Source organism: Pinus tabuliformis, chromosome 2_2 (genome assembly GCF_031772625.1).
Source record: "Pinus tabuliformis cultivar Carrire ecotype Pingquan chromosome 2_2, CPIR1, whole genome shotgun sequence".
Taxonomy (NCBI): domain Eukaryota; kingdom Viridiplantae; phylum Streptophyta; class Pinopsida; order Pinales; family Pinaceae; genus Pinus; species Pinus tabuliformis.
Genome location: NC_142300.1, coordinates 1,268,987,189 through 1,269,006,072, shown reverse-complemented (window position 1 = coordinate 1,269,006,072; position 18,884 = coordinate 1,268,987,189). Strand labels below are relative to the sequence as shown.

The 18,884-nt window shown below is 37.5% G+C and overlaps 1 pseudogene; it reads right to left on the bottom strand.

Annotated features, from left to right (window-relative positions):
* Positions 1-3,040: 3,040 nt before the first annotated feature.
* Positions 3,041-5,400, bottom strand: LOC149198110 (uncharacterized; annotated as a pseudogene).
* Positions 5,401-18,884: the final 13,484 nt, after the last annotated feature.

The following is an 18,884-nucleotide window of genomic DNA, read 5'->3' as shown; positions in this document are numbered from 1 at the left end:
GACTGCAACAGATTTGCCATTAGGTCCTGAAAAACATGAAGATTTACCTCCTGCTGAAGAAACAAGGGGTCCATTTCTTATGATGTTGATGTCTTTTCACAAATAAGAGTATATTCCTGGTCCTCAAAAAATTCGGAACAAGTAGATGAGCAGATCTCCATTTCAAAGAACATTTCAAAACATGAAACATAGGAAGAAGAATCTGAAATGGGCATCATGAATGGTCTGATCTTCGGTAGTCTGAACATCTTGCAGGTTATCTTCATATGATATGACAGCCAGATTCTCATTACATTCATTAATCATAAGAAAAGAGACTTCAGATGTTTCGTGAAACTCAAGCATGACATTTCTATCATATATCATAAATTCATCCAGAGAAACTTTTTCACCTACTTGAACAAAGATATCCTCTCGCTGTTCATGAATTCACTGGATTACCTCGTTAGGAAGGCTGTGTTTTGATGAGATGAGGGCAGTTAGGTCTATAACTCTGTCTTCTTCATTTGAGGCAGCCTCAACAATGCAGTTCTCTTCTATGAGATCCGGAACAACAAGTTTTTCCTCATCACAATCTGTCTCTCGATCTGGTTTATCATCATCATTTTCTGAGATTGGAACATCATTTTCCTGCGTATCCTCATTTATTTCAACTAGATCTGAAATAAAACTTCTTCTTTCATCATTTCAGCCATATGGAAATCTTCAACCTGCTGATTTTGATCTTGCTGCAAAGCTTCCTCTAAGAGTTCTGTAGGCTGCTGAAACCGATTTTCATACAGGGCTTCCATGATTTCTCCGTCCATTAAGTCATCACGCCCATAAAAATTCTCAAGATCTTCAATAAAACTATGAACATGGCTATAACAATCCTGAACTAAAGCTAAGGATGGATACGATTCCTTATACCTTTCAAAGAATATTGTATGAAAATCCTTTAAACAATGAATAGAAGCAGGTGGCAAACTTTCATACCACGATCGGGCTTCGTCTTCCAGAGTAGCCATAAACATTTTCATCAAACAGTCTTAAGGAAAATTGATCTTTAATTTATGCACATGAATGTGAAATTTCACCAGATGAAAAGCAACGTCATTATCTTCCACATTTCTGAACATAGGCAAATTCTGAAGCCAATCCACCTTGGGCATTTTATTCGGAAAACCTGGGATGTGATCTCGGCTCATGGGAGCATATCTTCTTGCAACCTGCTCCATTTGAAAATCTCAAAGCTACTAATCTCTCTGCAGTGGAGTCACCATGAGGGATTGATTGCTGGATTCTTCAGTGAATGGAGTCACCAGGTGAATGATTTCATCCTTCTTATGTCTAATCGCTGTTCACCATCAACAATCAGCTCTGAACTTGAGATATGTACTGGGGCAAAACAATCTTCAAGCAAACCATTTTCGTCCCCAGTATGGTTGCCACTATGTTAGTGCTTGAATCTGCCTTAGGCTGAAGGAAGTCAGGATTTCAAGGTAACATCAAACCAAGATCAGCCTCGTAGCTAGCCCTACGAGGACAGGAGAGGGCTCTCTCCGGGTCTATCTCGGCAAAAGAAATCCAATAGGGCCTAAGATGACCCAAATGCAAAACTGATAATGATTTTAGGCTAGTAAACAGATATGAAAGAGATAATTCAATAAATGACTGAGTTTCTGGGCTGTATGGGACAAGGACAGCATGAGCAGAGATTTAACCAGAGGCACAGGATATTTCATAAGGCGAGATAGGCATGAGGCTTTAGCAATCAAATTGAATTTAAATGGGGTGAAAAGACTGTTTAAGAAGACTGAAAAGGGCATTAATGTATGAATCCTTTCCAGGAAGAAGAAAACACATAAAGTCTGAACACTTCCTCAAGGCAGAGCAATGACTGAATTCTACCTTTCTCACTTAAAAGTATTCAGCTGGAAACAATCATGAATGAACTGCAAAACATAACAAAGACATATGAAACATAAAGGGAGAAACACATGCTAAATTCATACCGCAAGAATCTTATAAATCAGAGTTGCACCATTTAATTAATTCTCTGTTAAAACTGTACAGTGATAGTGCTGGGTTTTTTCCTCCCACGCTTTTTCTCAGAACTCCGCCCCTTCACAAATGATTTTCAATACAATATATAACTCATAGCTGGGGAAAGAAAATCGATGAGAATCAGGGGCAGTTTCCCCTAAAATCATGAAAATAGGAAAAGTTCTGCTCTAAAAAAGGAACAGCGTTACATCTTGTTTTTCTCTGGTGACCAATTACAAATCAAAAAATGTAACGTGGATCCCATGAAATCATGATTGAGGATAAAAATGGGCGAGCGTTCCTATCTCCCTGCGGCGGTAGATGTTTTGCGTTCTAATTTTGGCTTTCGGTCCTTTCACCTTCCCGCTACCGTTTGAATAAAACCGATTTTTTAATAAAAATGGTTTTCCACTAAAATTTTGCCTTTAATGAACGCACCCAACTGCAATTCTCCTTTAATACCACGTGCATCCAAATCTCAACAAATTCATTACTGTTTAAATTCAGCTCCAGCCGAAAAGACATTGGCGTTTTCCAACCATACATCGGTCTGAGCTGTCTCCAACAAATCACGAAATACCTCTATGGCAATTGCATCGAAATACTTTCACCGAGATTATGATTTCATTCCATATGTTGAGACAAAGTATGTTTGCACTGAGATCATGACTTTATAATGATGTTGTGGCTGTCTATTTTCGGGACCATCATTGTTATTTTGACTGCGTTCCAATTGTGTCTGGCAAATACTGCATTCAATTGTGACTGTGTTCCACATTTTCAAGAGACGGTGACTGAGGTATGCAGTGACTTTGGTCCAGAGATTATTATCATTATGGAGAAGGAAGAGACAGAGCATCTGCTGAGATAGAGCATTGAGACATAAATGCCGAGACAACATTTGCATGGAGTTCAGGCTGCCAAGACAGAGTGTCGAGATCAGGCTTTGCATGACACTGTCATACCCATCAAAAGTCATAGAATCCTTTTTCCATCGAAGCATTGGGAGATTTATTTATCTATTGTGCCATCGAAGTTTCAGAACTGCATTCGAATTTTCTTGCTTTGACTCGTGTTTTCCTTTATAAAGAACATTTATTTCTCCACTTTCCGAATTATGGAATGCATAGAGATCATGATCAACATTCACCAACTGCTCTTAGGCTTCTTCATTGGTCATTAGTGGCATTTCAAAGTATTTTTCCCAAACCACCTCATCAAATAAATCAATTTCTTCATAATGCGTGTCCTTGACATCACCCAAATCATCAGATTCTTTGTCAGGCATATCCTTGACATCTAACAATTATGAGAGAAACTCCCGAGGCTTAGGCTGTTTGTGCATCTTGGATGGATGGCCATGGCCCCCCATCTTCCTCTTTGATCTTCCTCAACTTTCTCCGAATAATATCTGAGACAATTTCTATGCTGGCATAGATGGTTTCAGCCTCCTCTTCAACTCTTACAACTCCATGTTTTTTGTTTTGTGAAGATGGTTACCTCACACCGCCTGATTTTCGAGCCTTTTCCAATCTCCCCACCTCGAATGGAAAAACAGACATCGAATTCTCTTACCAGGTTGGCATTTTTCTGAACTGCATTGGCAACCTTTTCTTCTACATAAGCTTTCACTGCATCTGTTATCCGCCTTATTTCAGAAATCACTGTACCACCCCTTTCTGTAGCCAAGGCTCTTCCAACATAGTTGAAGAACTGGGAAGTTCAATCAGCTGAGGCTTTTCACATTGCTCCTTCAGCACTGAAGTCCACAGCTGGGCAATTTGTTTCGAAGCATCCACAATCTCTGGAATCTCAGAAAGCAGTTCATCAATGATATCTGACGCAGTGGGCAAACTGGGAACAGAGGATCGATCCAAACCAAGTTGAGCATAAGGGCGTAAGACTTCAGTAAGTTAGCAGCAGGAATGATACCATGAACCTGGTTAATTTGACCAGAAGCCCCTTCTGACTTGTTTGCAACATTGAGAGAACGAAAACCAAGAACCAGGAAAAGTTGTGGGCAAAGGAAATTAAGCCGTGTTGAAATTCTTGCACTGGACTTTAGAATTGGAAATTCCATGTTCTTTTCTTCATGTCCAGCCATAATGTGTTCAGCATCCCCAAATTTCGACATCCATTGCACATATTCTGGATATTTAGTGACAGAAGCAGGCGTGAGATGAACAACACAATTCACTTGTTTCTGAAGGTTCTCAGATGCATTGTCAGCGCCTGGAAAATAATTCCTAAAAGCAGGTGCAGAGAGCAAATCTGGAAAATGTGAAATAGAAGGGCAATCAACGAGGAGGATAATAGGACCAGGGGATGATGGCCCCATCACATCACCTGGATGTACCATTCCATTCCCATTGTCTGACATCACAGACTTTCCAAGCTGCAGCTCCCGATACTTAGGCCCTGGCTTTAACCCCAGTGCTTGAGCCTTTGAGGGATCAAATTTTCCTTTGATATCAGGCAATTCACAGATGTATACTACAGCAATATCACCAAGCTTATATCTCGCCTGGATTCCTGAGTTAGTTTCTTTAGTTTCAGATAACCTATCTGATCCTAAACGAGGACGCTTTTGAGATAAATTTGCACTTTCCTCTTCATATTTACTATCAACCTCCTTGGAAATCTGTATACTGTTCTTTAGTTCCCCGCAGCTTCCTACAGCATTAGGAAATAGAATAACAGCAGATATCTGCACAATCTCATCTTTAACAAGTATAATTGAGTTTGTTGATATGCTTCCATTTGAATTGTGATTCACTGCCCTCTCTTCCGAGACATGCCCTGGACCAAACTATTGGTGTGAACAACAGCAGAATTTGGAATAAATGACCGCATTGCACCAATTAAAAATTCTAAATCTGATGGACCCCAGATGTTAACTGTCATTCCATCATCCCCTCTGCCAGCCATCGTCAGGAGAAGACCTGGAATGCCACCCGCAGTTTCTGAGCAAACCCGTGTAAGAAATATGTGATCTAGAAGCCTTGTGGTGATAACACCACCCTTGTCTGGTCCCCGGTCCACAATTTGATTTTGAATGTGCAGTAAAGCTTCCTGGGCAGGAGACAGACTGTCATTGGGAACCTGATTTGACGATATTATAATAATGCGCTCATCAGACCCTGGAACAGAATCGATAGCTCTGATGTTCACACCAATGTCTTCACGCATGCGTTTAATAATACTACCACCCTTCCCAATTACACTGCCAATTTTCTTATTTGGACATAAAACACGAAAAACTAGCTCTTCCACAGATGAAGAGGACCCACGATCAGTCAGATGAGACCCTCTACTTTCAAAAACATATGTCCAGAACTTGCAGACGAGAGTATGGCATTGAATTGGCATAGCCATCGAGGGGACATGCTGCCATGATTATCAAATCCGAGCAAGTTCTGAGCGATTTGTAGCAAGGATTAGCAGTTTCAGGCCTTTCAACTGTATGCGTCGCGCCCTCCATGTGTGCCGCGCCTGTGTAAATTAACACTGCGCTTATTCTCCCAGTGCGTCACCCGCTCCATGTGCGTCGCGCCCAATTTCAATGTGTCGCGCTCTGATACCAACACATAGTCACGGCCCTTTCAAACACTATTTGCTCTTCAAACTTCAAACTTGAACTTTCTCTTGAATTTTTTGAATGGCACTTGTTGCAAAGGAATAAATAGCTTTGAAATATCTTAACAAGAGATGGTTTAAATTTTTACTTCTTCAAAACCCCCTTCATAATGTTTTTGACTATGTCACTTTGTCATTTAATGAAACTCTGTCTTTTGGCTTTCCCATTGATTTTCTGGACACAAAATGATGAAATTGGTTGATTGTTTGCAGGGATATAGGCATACTTTGACTAAGGAAGACCAGGGCTTGCTTTTGAAATATTTTATGGTGGAAAGATACAAGTATTTTGTTACAAAAACAAATTTGACAATTTCTTTTTCAAAACAGAGTTTTGAACAAGAAATGTCCTCGAATATGCTTGAGAATGAAATTTTGAACTGAGAACTTCTTTGAAAACCATCCTCATGGCTTGTGGGCAGTATTTGACATGTTTCAAGACCAACCACTAGACCTAGACTCTGAAAATAACTTTTTTTGACCAAAATAGCATAATGACTATGAATGACTGAAATGAACTTTGATGAACATAGAGAAATTTTGACTAGCCCGGGCAGGTACAAGCATGAGGGAAACAAGAACACCAAACCCTTCCGTCAGACAATGGCATGCCCCTAGCGAAATGCAATGAAGTGAGTCGAGCGAGACACCTAAAAATGAATTGCAAAAGGAGAAATGATCTCTGACGGAGGGCTGTAAGGACCGACTCTAACACCATGCAAGGAAATTAGCAGTCCCAACAAATTTGTTGTTTTCCTTGCAAAAATACATTTTGATATGTTCAGAAGAGGACATAAAAATACTTACTTGAGAAAATTTTTTTGAAGAGATCTTGTTGCTTCCTTGATGAATGAATTTTTTGCTTCTTGGACCTTGGAGTTCTTCAAGATGTTTCCTTCTTGAGAGAGATTTTCTTGTTAATGAGAACTTCTCAATTGTAGATCTAGATATCTTCAATGATTGGCTTGGATCTTAGTACCTTCCTTTGAAAATGATTAGTCTTTGATGTAAACCTTTCTTGGATGAACCTTCTTGAAGATTCCTTTATATGGAAGGCTTTCTTTTTTCCCAGAATGATAGTCCCTCTTGATGGATCTAGGAGAGATGATAGTAATCCTCTTTGTCTTTGATGTATCTAGAACCTTTTCTTGAAGATATGATGCTTCAGCCTTTGTTTTCCCTTGCTTCTTAACCTTGATGCTTCAATATTCTATGTGTTCTTGAGATTCCCTTCTTTGATGTGTCACCTTAGCTCTGAAACCCTGATCAAGAATCTAGGGAATCTAGGTATAATGAGTTTCTTCTGACGATGATAACTATTTTTGAAGCACTTTTTACTTTTTCTTAGTAACACAATTTTCTTTTATTATTATTAAGTGTGTGATCTCTTTCTTCATCAGATAGTGACCAAAAACAAAAGAGACAAGAATACAGGATGTTGGCTCTCGGCCATGGAAAAACCTCTCTCTCTTAGAGAGGAAAACCCTTTTGCAAATTTCTCTTGTTGAAGCTTTAATTGACAAATTCCAAACCCTAGACCCTTGACCTGTAGATCCTCCAAGCATAAGACACAATATCTCCTCCTTTTTTTCTTCAATAAATGCCTTCTTCTACTTTTCATCTTGATCTTCTTCCTTCGCACTTCTTCCGGAAACTGATAGCTCTTTTTCAAACAACTGTAGAAACCCTAGGTCTCCTTAGATACCCCTTCTTCTTTTGTGTCTACCTTTCCTTCACTTAGCAATATTCCTTTTCCTTAACACTTGGACTAGGTAATGTGCCTCTCCTTTTGGTGTATTTTTGAGTTAGAGTTTGATCCTCTTAACCCTACTGCATATATGATTTCTTCGCATGCGTGCCTAATCTAGGGCTTGAGATGGACCTTTTTACTTGCTTCTTTCCTTCTCTAGATGTGGGACCTCCTTCGCTTGATATGGAGGCCTATTTGGAGTCTCTTCTTAGCCCAATCGAACTCTATTATGTTTCTGCCCTTGTGGATCTGATGTAACTATAGAACTCCCCTCCTTTCTTCACACGTGTGACAGAATTAGGCCCTAAAACAGTCCTCCCAAACTCGATTTCTTTTTCTTCTTCTTTGTTTCCCTAGAATCACCTCAATGCTCCTTTTTCACACCTCTTTTTCATCCTTCCATCTTTGCTAATTTCAGAGATGAGTGGTGATCCTTTTGTGAGGTCGAACTACCCTATATATAGGAGATTGTCCCTCCTATTTGGGCTGACTTGAGCTAGTGATGCCGACATGTCCTTAAATGTACCAAAAATTCATTTTTGAGCCGACTTTGAAGAGGAGACTTGTCTTTGCTTTGGAGGATCACCTTAAACATATTTATTTGACTCTAATACATTTGTTTACATAGTGTAACATGCCCACATGGGTCTTCAATAATTACATTGACTCTTTGACTTTCCTAGAAGCACTCAAACATGTGCTTGTCCTATGCAATGAGAAAGAAACTCATTCTTACAATTTACAAAAATAATAATTCTTTTCTTTTACAAGTACAAAGATCAAAATTCTATTTATGAAGACTGAACCTGGTTACACTTTCTTCAATAGTTAGATCATGCTATTTTGGTTGGACCATAGGGATTTTTGTTACACAGCATTTTGTCACTGTCCCTGTACTCCCCATTGCTTGATCCTGGAGGACCTCTACAGTGAACCTCGCATGCTTTGCCTTCATAAAGAAACTCCCATTGTGTCCCTCTTCATGAGCAGATCATTTCCCTTTTGCACCATTTCCCCTAAAACTTCTGTTTTTCCCAATTTACAAGACCAACGCTAATGGCCTTTGTCTTCCCCATGCCGATGTGCAGAGATTAGCACTACTCCTCATGCCAACCGGAGCAACTGAGTTTTGTTTCATTCGTGTCGGTCCTGTTATGGAAAGTTTTTTAAATTAGAGCCGAAGCTTCCAGCTCTAGAAGCTCCGTAACAGAAGTCTGGTAAATGGTTTGGCCAGATGGGGTCGAGGATGACAGTTTGGGCTCCTTTCCCCTATAATGATGGAACTACCTCAAGGGATAAGTCCTTATCCCATGAGAAGAGGATCCATCTCCCATCTATATTTCCTATATAAACCTCCCTTTTTCCCAAGCACAAGCTAGTGTGAGTGTTATAGTTGCGGAGTTTTGGTTGAGTGTTGATGCTATTTTGTTTGGAGTAGACAAGCGAGCTATTACTAGTTGTAGCTATCTAATTGTGTAAGAGAGAAGTGTGTTTGGGTTTGGAGTGAAGCTTAAAGGGAAGAGCTTTAAAACTATTATTGTTTGAAGCCATCATGAAATGTTACCAGAAGTGTGTGGGAACCTGGTCTTGTTAGAGGAAGACTGCAACGTCAAAATGAATGGTTGTAATCTCTCTTTGATATTAATATATGCAACTATCGATTGATTTCCTACATGTTTTTTAATATTACATATTCATGGCTTAATGTTTCTTGACTTGTTAAGTAGGTTGAATTGCAATTTGTCTATTATTATGTTTGTTGTCTGTTGTTGTTTACTTGTTTCAGGAGCTTGAAGAAGGAAGTGAGAGATAACTAGAGTGAGCAAGCAAGGACATCATCAAACAAGATAAGCGACCAAGAGGTAGGCCCTCTTGATTGATTCTAACCTAAGGAAATATTCCATAGAATGTATCTATTGTGGCTAGACCCATTATCAGGCTAGAGGAATTCGTTCGTGTCCGTACTTATAATTTTAATTCACCACACTTTCCCATTTTGATGTTTCTATTGGGTATATAATACCAGTGAGAAGCAATCCTTCTATTTCTTTTTGTACAATAGGTTTGTATTTATGAGCTAATTTATACAGTCTCTTCTTTATTGGCTTCACTCCTAGGGTCAGATTGATCCTCATTTCTCCAATTTCTTTAACTAATCCTTATAAGTCTTTGTAGTCTCGAGAAAATGCATCCTGGTATTCTTTGAGAAAGTCGACAAATTCTATTGTTTGTTTCTCAAACCAATAGTCATGAAGTCGAGTAATTTTTTCTCGATCGTCGTTTGATATGTCAACTTCTTTTATTTCAATTTATGCGTCCATCCAATTGGGTGCCTTAGATTCATCAAGTTGTTGTTCTTCGACTTACACCTCGTGATATGTCGGTGGGAAATATAACTTGTTTGGTTTATTTATATCCTGTTTGGTGACTTTGTATACTAATTGGATTTTCTTATAATTTTTTGGATGATTTATATTCAAAGTAAAAATCTAGCCAAAAATGGGTGATTCTTCCATTTCTAACTGGTTGGCCATCTTGTGTGTTGTAGTGGAGGCTATATAATTGCAAGTTAACAAATTATTTATGGAAGTTTGTGGATCAATTGACTTTTCTTGTGCAAATTATTTAGTGTTTTGGATTGCATCCTTTAGTTTCGCCTCCTATGGTTGAAACTCGAAATCTTTAATGAAGTTTCCTTTTAATTCCTTCCATTGGAGGGATTGGCCCCTCGCTTCTTCTAACTTGTACCACTTGTTTGGAAGATCAACTAGTGTGTTTGGGAACATGTGTGTCCAAACACATTCATCCTTATATCCAATTTTCTCCATTCTGATTCACCAATTTTGATGTGTTCAACAGGGCTCTGACCAACACTGAAAGTTGGTATATTTTCTTGTGTGGATAATTTTTTTCCTCCAAATTGCTTAATAAAATAATAGGTTGAATCCATCCAAGTCTGAAGTCGGGATGAATATGTATCTCACCATCTTGTTGCATGACCAATATAATATTTGCACTAGACTCTGCATTCGTCCTTGTTTCCAATTGATTTTGTTACCTATTCTATATGGTTAACAGGGGGTGCCATTTCTTTAAAATGGATGTGAGAGCTGAAGCCAGTTGTTAAATCAATCGGGAGTAAGGATGGTGTTTCTTAGTAGTTCCTTTCTCATATGATTGGCACAACCCTAATGGAACAACAAGTTCAGATTGTAAATGTTGGAAGAGCTTGTATCGACCAACACTCATTTTCCTTTGATTCATAATTCTTGATTTTCCATTCATAAAGTTAAGTATCTGAGTTTTTTCCAATTGAAAGAGGAGATCCAATTAATATTTTACCTGAATCATTTGGCTCCATATTGTCACGCTCATCATGTAATACTTGATATAGTTTTATGATTTTAGCTTCTTCATTGGTAGACTTTACCCAAGGCTTACCTTCGCAAGGATCTAAAGGAATGATGATACTTTTGTTATTGCCTTTTAGTTTGATTCTATATTTTTCTAGTGAGATAGTCTCTTTCATTCTTCATCCCCATGGTCGACCAACTAACGCTGGATAAGTAGGGATGTCATTGACTAAGTCGATGACTTCAAATTCGATTTTTGTTGGGATCCCCATTATCAATGTTTGAGCTTGTTGTAGTGTGTTGATTGGTTCAATGAATCTTTGGTCGACCAAATTAAGATAATTCGGTGTTGTGTGTAAACTTGGTCATCCCATGTTTATCCATGTTTCTCTTGGCATAATATTTACTTGAGATCCAAAATCGACAACAACTTGTCTAACCATGAACCCGTTTATTTCCAAGTAAACTTGTGGGTCATGATCATCTACCTGATTATCATGTGAAAGTCGTCTGGAATTTTTCCCTCTTTCTCTATTTTCATTACAGTTTTTCAACATATTCAATAAGTCGATGAGTCAGGTAACGAAGTGTTCTTCCTTTAGAAGCTTGAGAAATTCTTCTAAAATTAGGTCCTTAGATACCCTTTGGTCTTCACTTTCTTTTGTAAAGAATTCAACTACTCTAGACATTGTTTGATTTTGTTGTTGTATATTTGGATACTTCATTGAATTCTTGACAGGTTGGATCAAATGATTATTCTAATTATTTTTATCTCTTCCAAATCCTGAACTTGCAACCACATGAATGATTTTAGAGTTCATAACCTCATGCTTTGGGATAGTTTGTAGTAGATTAAGGTATCTTCTATTTAAAACTTTTTCTATGATTTTGGGATAGTCTTCCAACTAGTATTCACCCAAGTCACACATGTTACAGAAGCATAAGTCAATTTTATCCTTTAAGGGACATTCAGTCGCAATATTTCCCTCTTTCTAATATGTATGGTAATAAAATCTCCCTCATCCTCAACCCCGACCATGACCTTTGTCGTTATAACCGCCTCGTCGACCACCATAGCCTCCTCGGCCTCATCCTCTTCCGTTGAATGGAGGTGCTTCTATTAATTGGTTGGTGGCCTGGGTATGATATACAACATGATAATTGGGTTTAGTTTTTCCATTCAATGGACATTCCTAGGTGGAATGTGCATTGTCTTCACAGATTGCACACCATTTTGGTTTAGAATTTCATAGGTTATACTAGCAATCTTTAGTAGAATAATTATAAGAAGTTTGATAGATGTCATGGTACACACCATCTTGTATTCTTCTGAATTCTTGGTCAAAATATTCTAAGAAATTACATGTATCTTTGGTATGTCCCTCCATGTGGCAGTTGGTGCACCACAAATGATTCTTTTGAAGTCATAGTTGCAGCAGAGAATTTTGTAGTTTGTCTAATATATCTTCAATTTTGTTGTCAGACAGTGAATTTATTGATTGGTTCTCATCGTATTCTTCAATTTACTGGGCTAGTTTAAGAGATTCTTCACATGTCTTGATTTCATGCATTCGCAGTGGCCCATGGATTTTCTAAAGTAGTCTAGTTAGATACCATTGTACTAGTATATTCTTGTCGATAGTGTATGTAATATGATTTAATAAATATTTGAATAATTTATCTTATTCATTTAAGTATGGGGGTTTACGCAGTGCATTATATTAGATATCATTTTTTGGGATTCAACTGCGTTAAGTAAGTCATTCACGTATGACCATTTCCATGAGAGGTAGTCGTAACTGACTAATTTCTCATGATTTTTGAATAGTTCACTTAGCACTCATTGCATCGGGTGATGCTCACAGGGGTGAAGAAGTGGGATTGAAACTAGTGAAATGAATCACATAGCATCAATCATCACTTCCGGGGCTTGCACCCGGTAACCAGGACTTCCCAGGAGGTCACCCATCCCAGAACTCCTCTGGCTCAAGCGCGCTTAACTGTGGAGTTTTCCCCACAATCAAGCCCATTTAGCTTGCTACCCCATTTGCAAAACCTTAGCAAGTATTGTGCCTCATGAACCATTCAAGTAGAGATCCCTTGACTCTTTTTGAATTTAAGTATGGGGGTTTACGCAGTGCATTATATTAGATATCATTTTTTGGGATTCAACTGCGTTAAGTAAGTCATTCACGTATGACCATTTCCATGAGAGGTAGTCGTAACTGACTAATTTCTCATGATTTTTGAATAGTTCACTTAGCACGTACAGATTCATTTAGTATCTATTTTATTTCTTTTAGTTTCTATGCTGCCAAGTGCTTAACATCATGTGCTTTAAAGAAGGTGAGGAAACTAGTCTTGATCTCATCCTTCATCTTATTTTGTTTTTTCGTTAAGTTCATGAACCATGTCAGGACTCATTTCCATAAAGCTGCAGAAAATTGTGCCATTTGCTTGTCTTCATCATTGATGTTGTTTGCGGCCCATAATTTTTCACAAACGAACCAGTGCCTATTCAAATATTCGTCTCCTTCATAAATGGGTATACGATTTATTCCCATCTTGGTTGTTCCATGTGTAGTGAGGTGAAACTGATCATTTTTGTTAGTTTTGTCATCGAATCTTAGGTCTTTATTTTATTCTCTTATGTCGATGACTTGATATAACAATTCGTTGGTTTGACACTCCCTATCTTTATATTTCTTGAAACAACTTGTTTGCAGTCACGACTCTTCATCGACCGATGTTGAACTTTGGTTTTCTTCAACAAATACAAGTTGTGGCAAGGGGGGTTTTATCATGAGGTTACAAAATTGGAAAAGTATTTGTTCTAATTCATTATTATTATTTCATTAGTTTAAAATAGAATTTTCATTTTCTTGGAGGTTTCTTTGTTGATCGTCAATATACCAGACTACAGGTATTTCAGAATAATTCCTTGATTGAAGAATTATCTTATGTCGGGACTCGAAAAGGATCTCCTTGGAGTATTTCTTATTGTTGGACCAGAATTATCTATTTCCATAGCATCTACTTTCTCTCTTGGATTTATCAGTAGAACTTCATTCTCTGACAAGGCAGGTGGTTCTACACCTCTCAAATCTTCGAAGGAGTCTCGTGCATATTCGTTCTCACACTCCCTATTCTTCATTCTTTTCTTATGGTATTATTTTTCTCTGATTTGTTCCCATCGACATTGTCTCAGGTCCCTTACTAATTTTTGTATGTCATTTGATTGTTTATACTGTCAGTCACTATTTGGTCAGTTATTTTCTTATTGATTCTTCTTAACAAACAACTTCTTCTCTTCCATTTTCATCGACTACAATACTTCTCCAACTTTTTCTTTTATTATTTTATTTTCCTTTTTATTCCTTATGATCTGCTACACCCCATGACGACCTAACTAGTGTCGCTTCACAAGGGAATATATGTCACCCATACTTATTTACTTAAAAAATAATCCCAAGCTTATTTTGTGTCTTTACACCGAGTGAAACTTATTCCACTTCGCCTGGTCCTTCTTGCAGGAGGTACTGGCTAGAATCCTTGGCGATGGGAGATATTCGATGATGTGGCTTGCACCTTTTTCTAAAAGGAATTTATGTAATAGAGTTGGTATCATGCAGAAGAACCCGTCGTGTATATCATCGTAGAACCTAGTTTTTATATGTTCAACAAACATTTGATCTTCTAATGCTTGTTCTTCACAATAGTCTTCCAAGATTGACTCGAGCCACTCGTGTAAATTTGTTCGATCGTCATTTGATAGTTTCAATAGAAACTAGGCATTATTTTCATTTTGAGGTTTTTTATGAGTAACATTGTTAAGCAAATTTTTACTTTATACTGGAGCTCCTTCAATAAAATACTCACGTGCTTCTGTGAAGAAGTTAGTCCTGGCTTTTGCGATCAACAATTGATTCCTTCATGCATAATTTTTCAAATAGTTATTGATCTTCACTTTCCACCATAATTTTATCTCGTCTAGGGTTAACATTTATGCTTTCATATTATATTGGACTTGGATTATTTCTACCAGAAATGGAACCAATGTTGTAATCTAGCAGAAAGTATGCATTGTTACCAGTAGATAGGCACGAGTAACCATACAGAAAGCATGTAAAAAAGACAATACACGGTAATGGGGAAATAACCAAGTCACATATAAGTATTATGTATTATATATGGAATCACCTTTTACATTGGTATACCAACAAGTATATATAGACTGATAATACAGTTACAAGATTCTAATTATCGGATTAGTCGCACTATCTAGTTTATCTTTAATTATCCAATTGTCATATTACAATCTAATAGAATGAGGCTAGTCGGTTGAGCTAACTAGCCTTTTCATATTCGACTAGTCAGTCAACCCGACTAGCTCCTTCAACAACAATCTAGCTGTAATTTTTGATCCACATTTTCCCTTGCACTTTCCTTCTTTTCCTTTCCTTCTTTCTCCAAATCCAATGCATGTCAAAGTGCTCCAAGAATGCTCCAAGAATACTCTAAGTTTGCAAGAGTATGAGAAAGTGAGAGAATAAAAGAGATCTCCAAGCTAAAATTGAAAAAAGGTTGTGAACTCATCCTCATAAGCCTTTTTATCATTGAGGCCTCTATTTTCTTCATTTTCCTTCAATTTTCCCTCTCATGCAAATTTGTGATGCTTCACCTTCCTTTTCTCCTATTTTCCTTTATTTTCATAAACAAAATTCCTATTGGTGCCATTTTTCCTTTGCCAATGCCTTTGCCAATTTCCATACCAATAAACTAATCACCAGTGATACCCATCACTATGTTTTTCTCAATGTTCAACTTGGAATACATGTCCCATGACCTTGATGTTAATTTTTATTTACATGAAAATCAACCAGGGGTTGCTACATGGAAACTAAGCACACCATTAGTACTTAAAATCAATCGAGAACCTGTTGTACTACAATGCCTAACATGAATCTAACCATGAAGATTGATTAACTGACCATCCTATGGACCTACTTCAATCTACCAAGAAACATAGGTGCCATCTATTGTACTCACCATTTCTCTGGGAAAGTAGTATAGATATGGGATGTATCCATCTCACTCTTACATTCTCTATGCACATGCCAATAAGGACTTGTAGTGCACTACTCGAAAAATAGTTCATGGAGAAAAACATGTAACCAAGACTCTATTTTGGCTACAACACTTCTTTTAAGCAAACTCAGGAATCACTTTTACATTGCAAAATTATTGCAACACTCTAGAATACCAACAAGATATACATAACACAATAATGGGAATACCATCCTCCTTTGGAATTATGCACATGCATGGTGTCATCATTTGTGTATTCAACCTTTGCGTCTTCATCTTGAATCTTCCAAACTTCACTTTGTAATTGTTAGAGTAGTCATTTTTAACAAAAAAAAAGCATTCACATGTTGAGTTGACTAGGCACAATATGTATCTTTTATAAATTCCAAGAAAATTCAAGCCCACAATTTACTTTACCATCTCCAAATATTTTTACAATTTCCAATAGTGGAGTCATCCTTAATGTTATAGCCAAGCAAGATTTTTTATTGTGAAGCTTCGCTTAAAGCTTCTCTAATACCCTACATCATTTCTCCCCTACCTTTGATATTAATAGAATGCACCAAATTTTATTAAAATAATTGTTCAATGGAAACTATATTCCATACCATATGAATGGAATAGTTACTTATATCCTTCATCCTTTATATCTTTTGACCTTCATAGCACCACTCATTAAATTAATAAACTTTTAACAAATTTACTTCAAACTTTTAAACATGTCTTCATTGGTTCTTGTAGAAAGAACTTGTTAGATGAAAATGGGGCTTAGAACTAATCATGGTGACCACACTTGAAAAGTACCTCATCTAATACTATCACCAAACATAAAACACTCATATGATATGAAAACACATTAAGATTTATTCCTTTGTCGTAAATCATGCTTTTTATATCCAACATGGAATCCACCTTCAATCCATCCCTTCTAAATTGCTAACCATTATTTCCCTTTTCTCATTATTTAGCCTCTTGAGTTCAGGCCATGACCATGAGGTTTCCCTAGGTGGGGTTTTGCCCATAATGGGCTCTTCCCCTTTTTCCAATTCATTGTATTCCTCTCTAGGTTACACGAATTAAACTCCACTCGCAATGATGGCCCACTAAACCCATCCTCCTCTCCATTTGTCTAGAAGATTAGATTAGGTTGAATCCTTTTCTACTCCTCCTACTAATTTATGTGGTCGCACACATCTCAATAAGTTCACATATCCTCCCACATGGACAGAGGTGAAACCAATAATATTTTAATAGGGATTCCCTTGCAAATTTGAATGACAATGGAATTTTTAGCTCATAGACTCTTCCTTTTGCATGTTGTCTCTCTTGGTTTTTATTCACACAAATTTCTCTTTGTGTGGAAATACCCATCCTTTTGTTATTGCCTCTCTCAACACATTTTTTTGCATTGTATTTGAAGCATATAAGACTTCAATTGCCATAACTTAGAGCAGAAATGGTAATAGGTTAAATAACCAATAAGGGTTCCATGAATCATTAGTTGAGCCATTACTGATCACAGTCAATTACAATGATTTATGAGCCAACCTACAGATATTTTTTGTAGAAAATTTATGGATTTGATCGATAAATGAGCAACCTAAACTTAAAATGTGTTGTAACCAGGTTTTCACAAAAGTTTCTAAGATGTCATTGTGTCATTGTATGTCACTCATTCATAAAAACTCTAAAGTGCCGCAACTTAGAGTAGAAATGGTAATAGGTTAAATACCCAATTAGGGTTCCATGAATCATTAGTTGAGCCATTACTGATCACAGCCAATTACAATGATTTATGAGCCAACCTACAGATATTTTTTGTAGAAAATTTATGGATTTGATCAATGGATGAACAACCTAAACTTAAAATGTGTTGTAACCAAGTTTTCACAAAATTTTATAAGATGTCATTGTGTCATTGTATGTCATTCATTCATAACAACTCTCAATATATAACTTGTGATCCTTCAATCAAACTGGGATGCACCTTCTTCTCCACTCTATCGAGCCTAGTGTCACACTAGCAACCCTACCACGAGTTGCTTGATTTCCTTATTTGAACATGGCATATTACTCACATGGTGGACAAACAAACACTCACAACCAACTAATCCACTCGCTCCTTCATCCTAGGCCTCCCATGAGGGAGTCCAGCCCAGAATTAATGCCTTGATAACAAATTGGAAATTTAGAAACACACCTATATTAATCAAATAATATTACAATATAAATACATAAATAAGTTCTCAAAATATAGAAACTATCTTGATTTCACAATCAACTTGGTTGAGCAAATATTTCAAAAACACACCCTTCTATCAACTATCTTGTTGGAGAGAATATTTATCATTCAAATAATGGGATGGGGAATCAAGAACCTCCCTCTTTTTTCTTCTTCCCTGGCAGCAAAATCTGGGTGGCACATCTTAACTAAGGAAAAATTGTGGACTGTTGTGGTAAAGAGGAAATATATTGAAAGTTTCCACTAGATGAATGGAGGAGAAGGCCAAATAAGAAAACTTCAAATGCTTCTGCAATATGGAAGGTCACCTTAGATTCATTTGGAATTATAGAAGAAGGACTTGCTTGGCATATCGGGAATGGAGAAAATCTCAGGATTGGGATAGACCCATGGGTGGGATGTGGCAAAGACTATGCCCTACCTCGAGAACTAGTGGACTATCTCAATAACCATGGTTACACTTACCTGAATCAGATCGTGGTAGTTGAATCCTCATCACACTGGAATCAAGGCTGGAAATCGGCCGAGGATATCCATCTCAAGGAAATCTAGAGAGCTTCTTGGTAGAACTATACCAATGAGCTACAACGCACGAATGTGAGGATAAGGGACCATCATGATGTTCTCAGGTGGGTGCGAGCACTAACAGGCTTATATTCACCTAAGTTCGATTACAATTATCAAATGGACAAGAGAGGTCAAGGGGTCCAGGCATGGTGGTGGAAGCCTTTGTGGAAATTAAAATGCCCAACTAAGACAAGGTTGTTCTTCTAGTGCCTCCTAAAAAAAA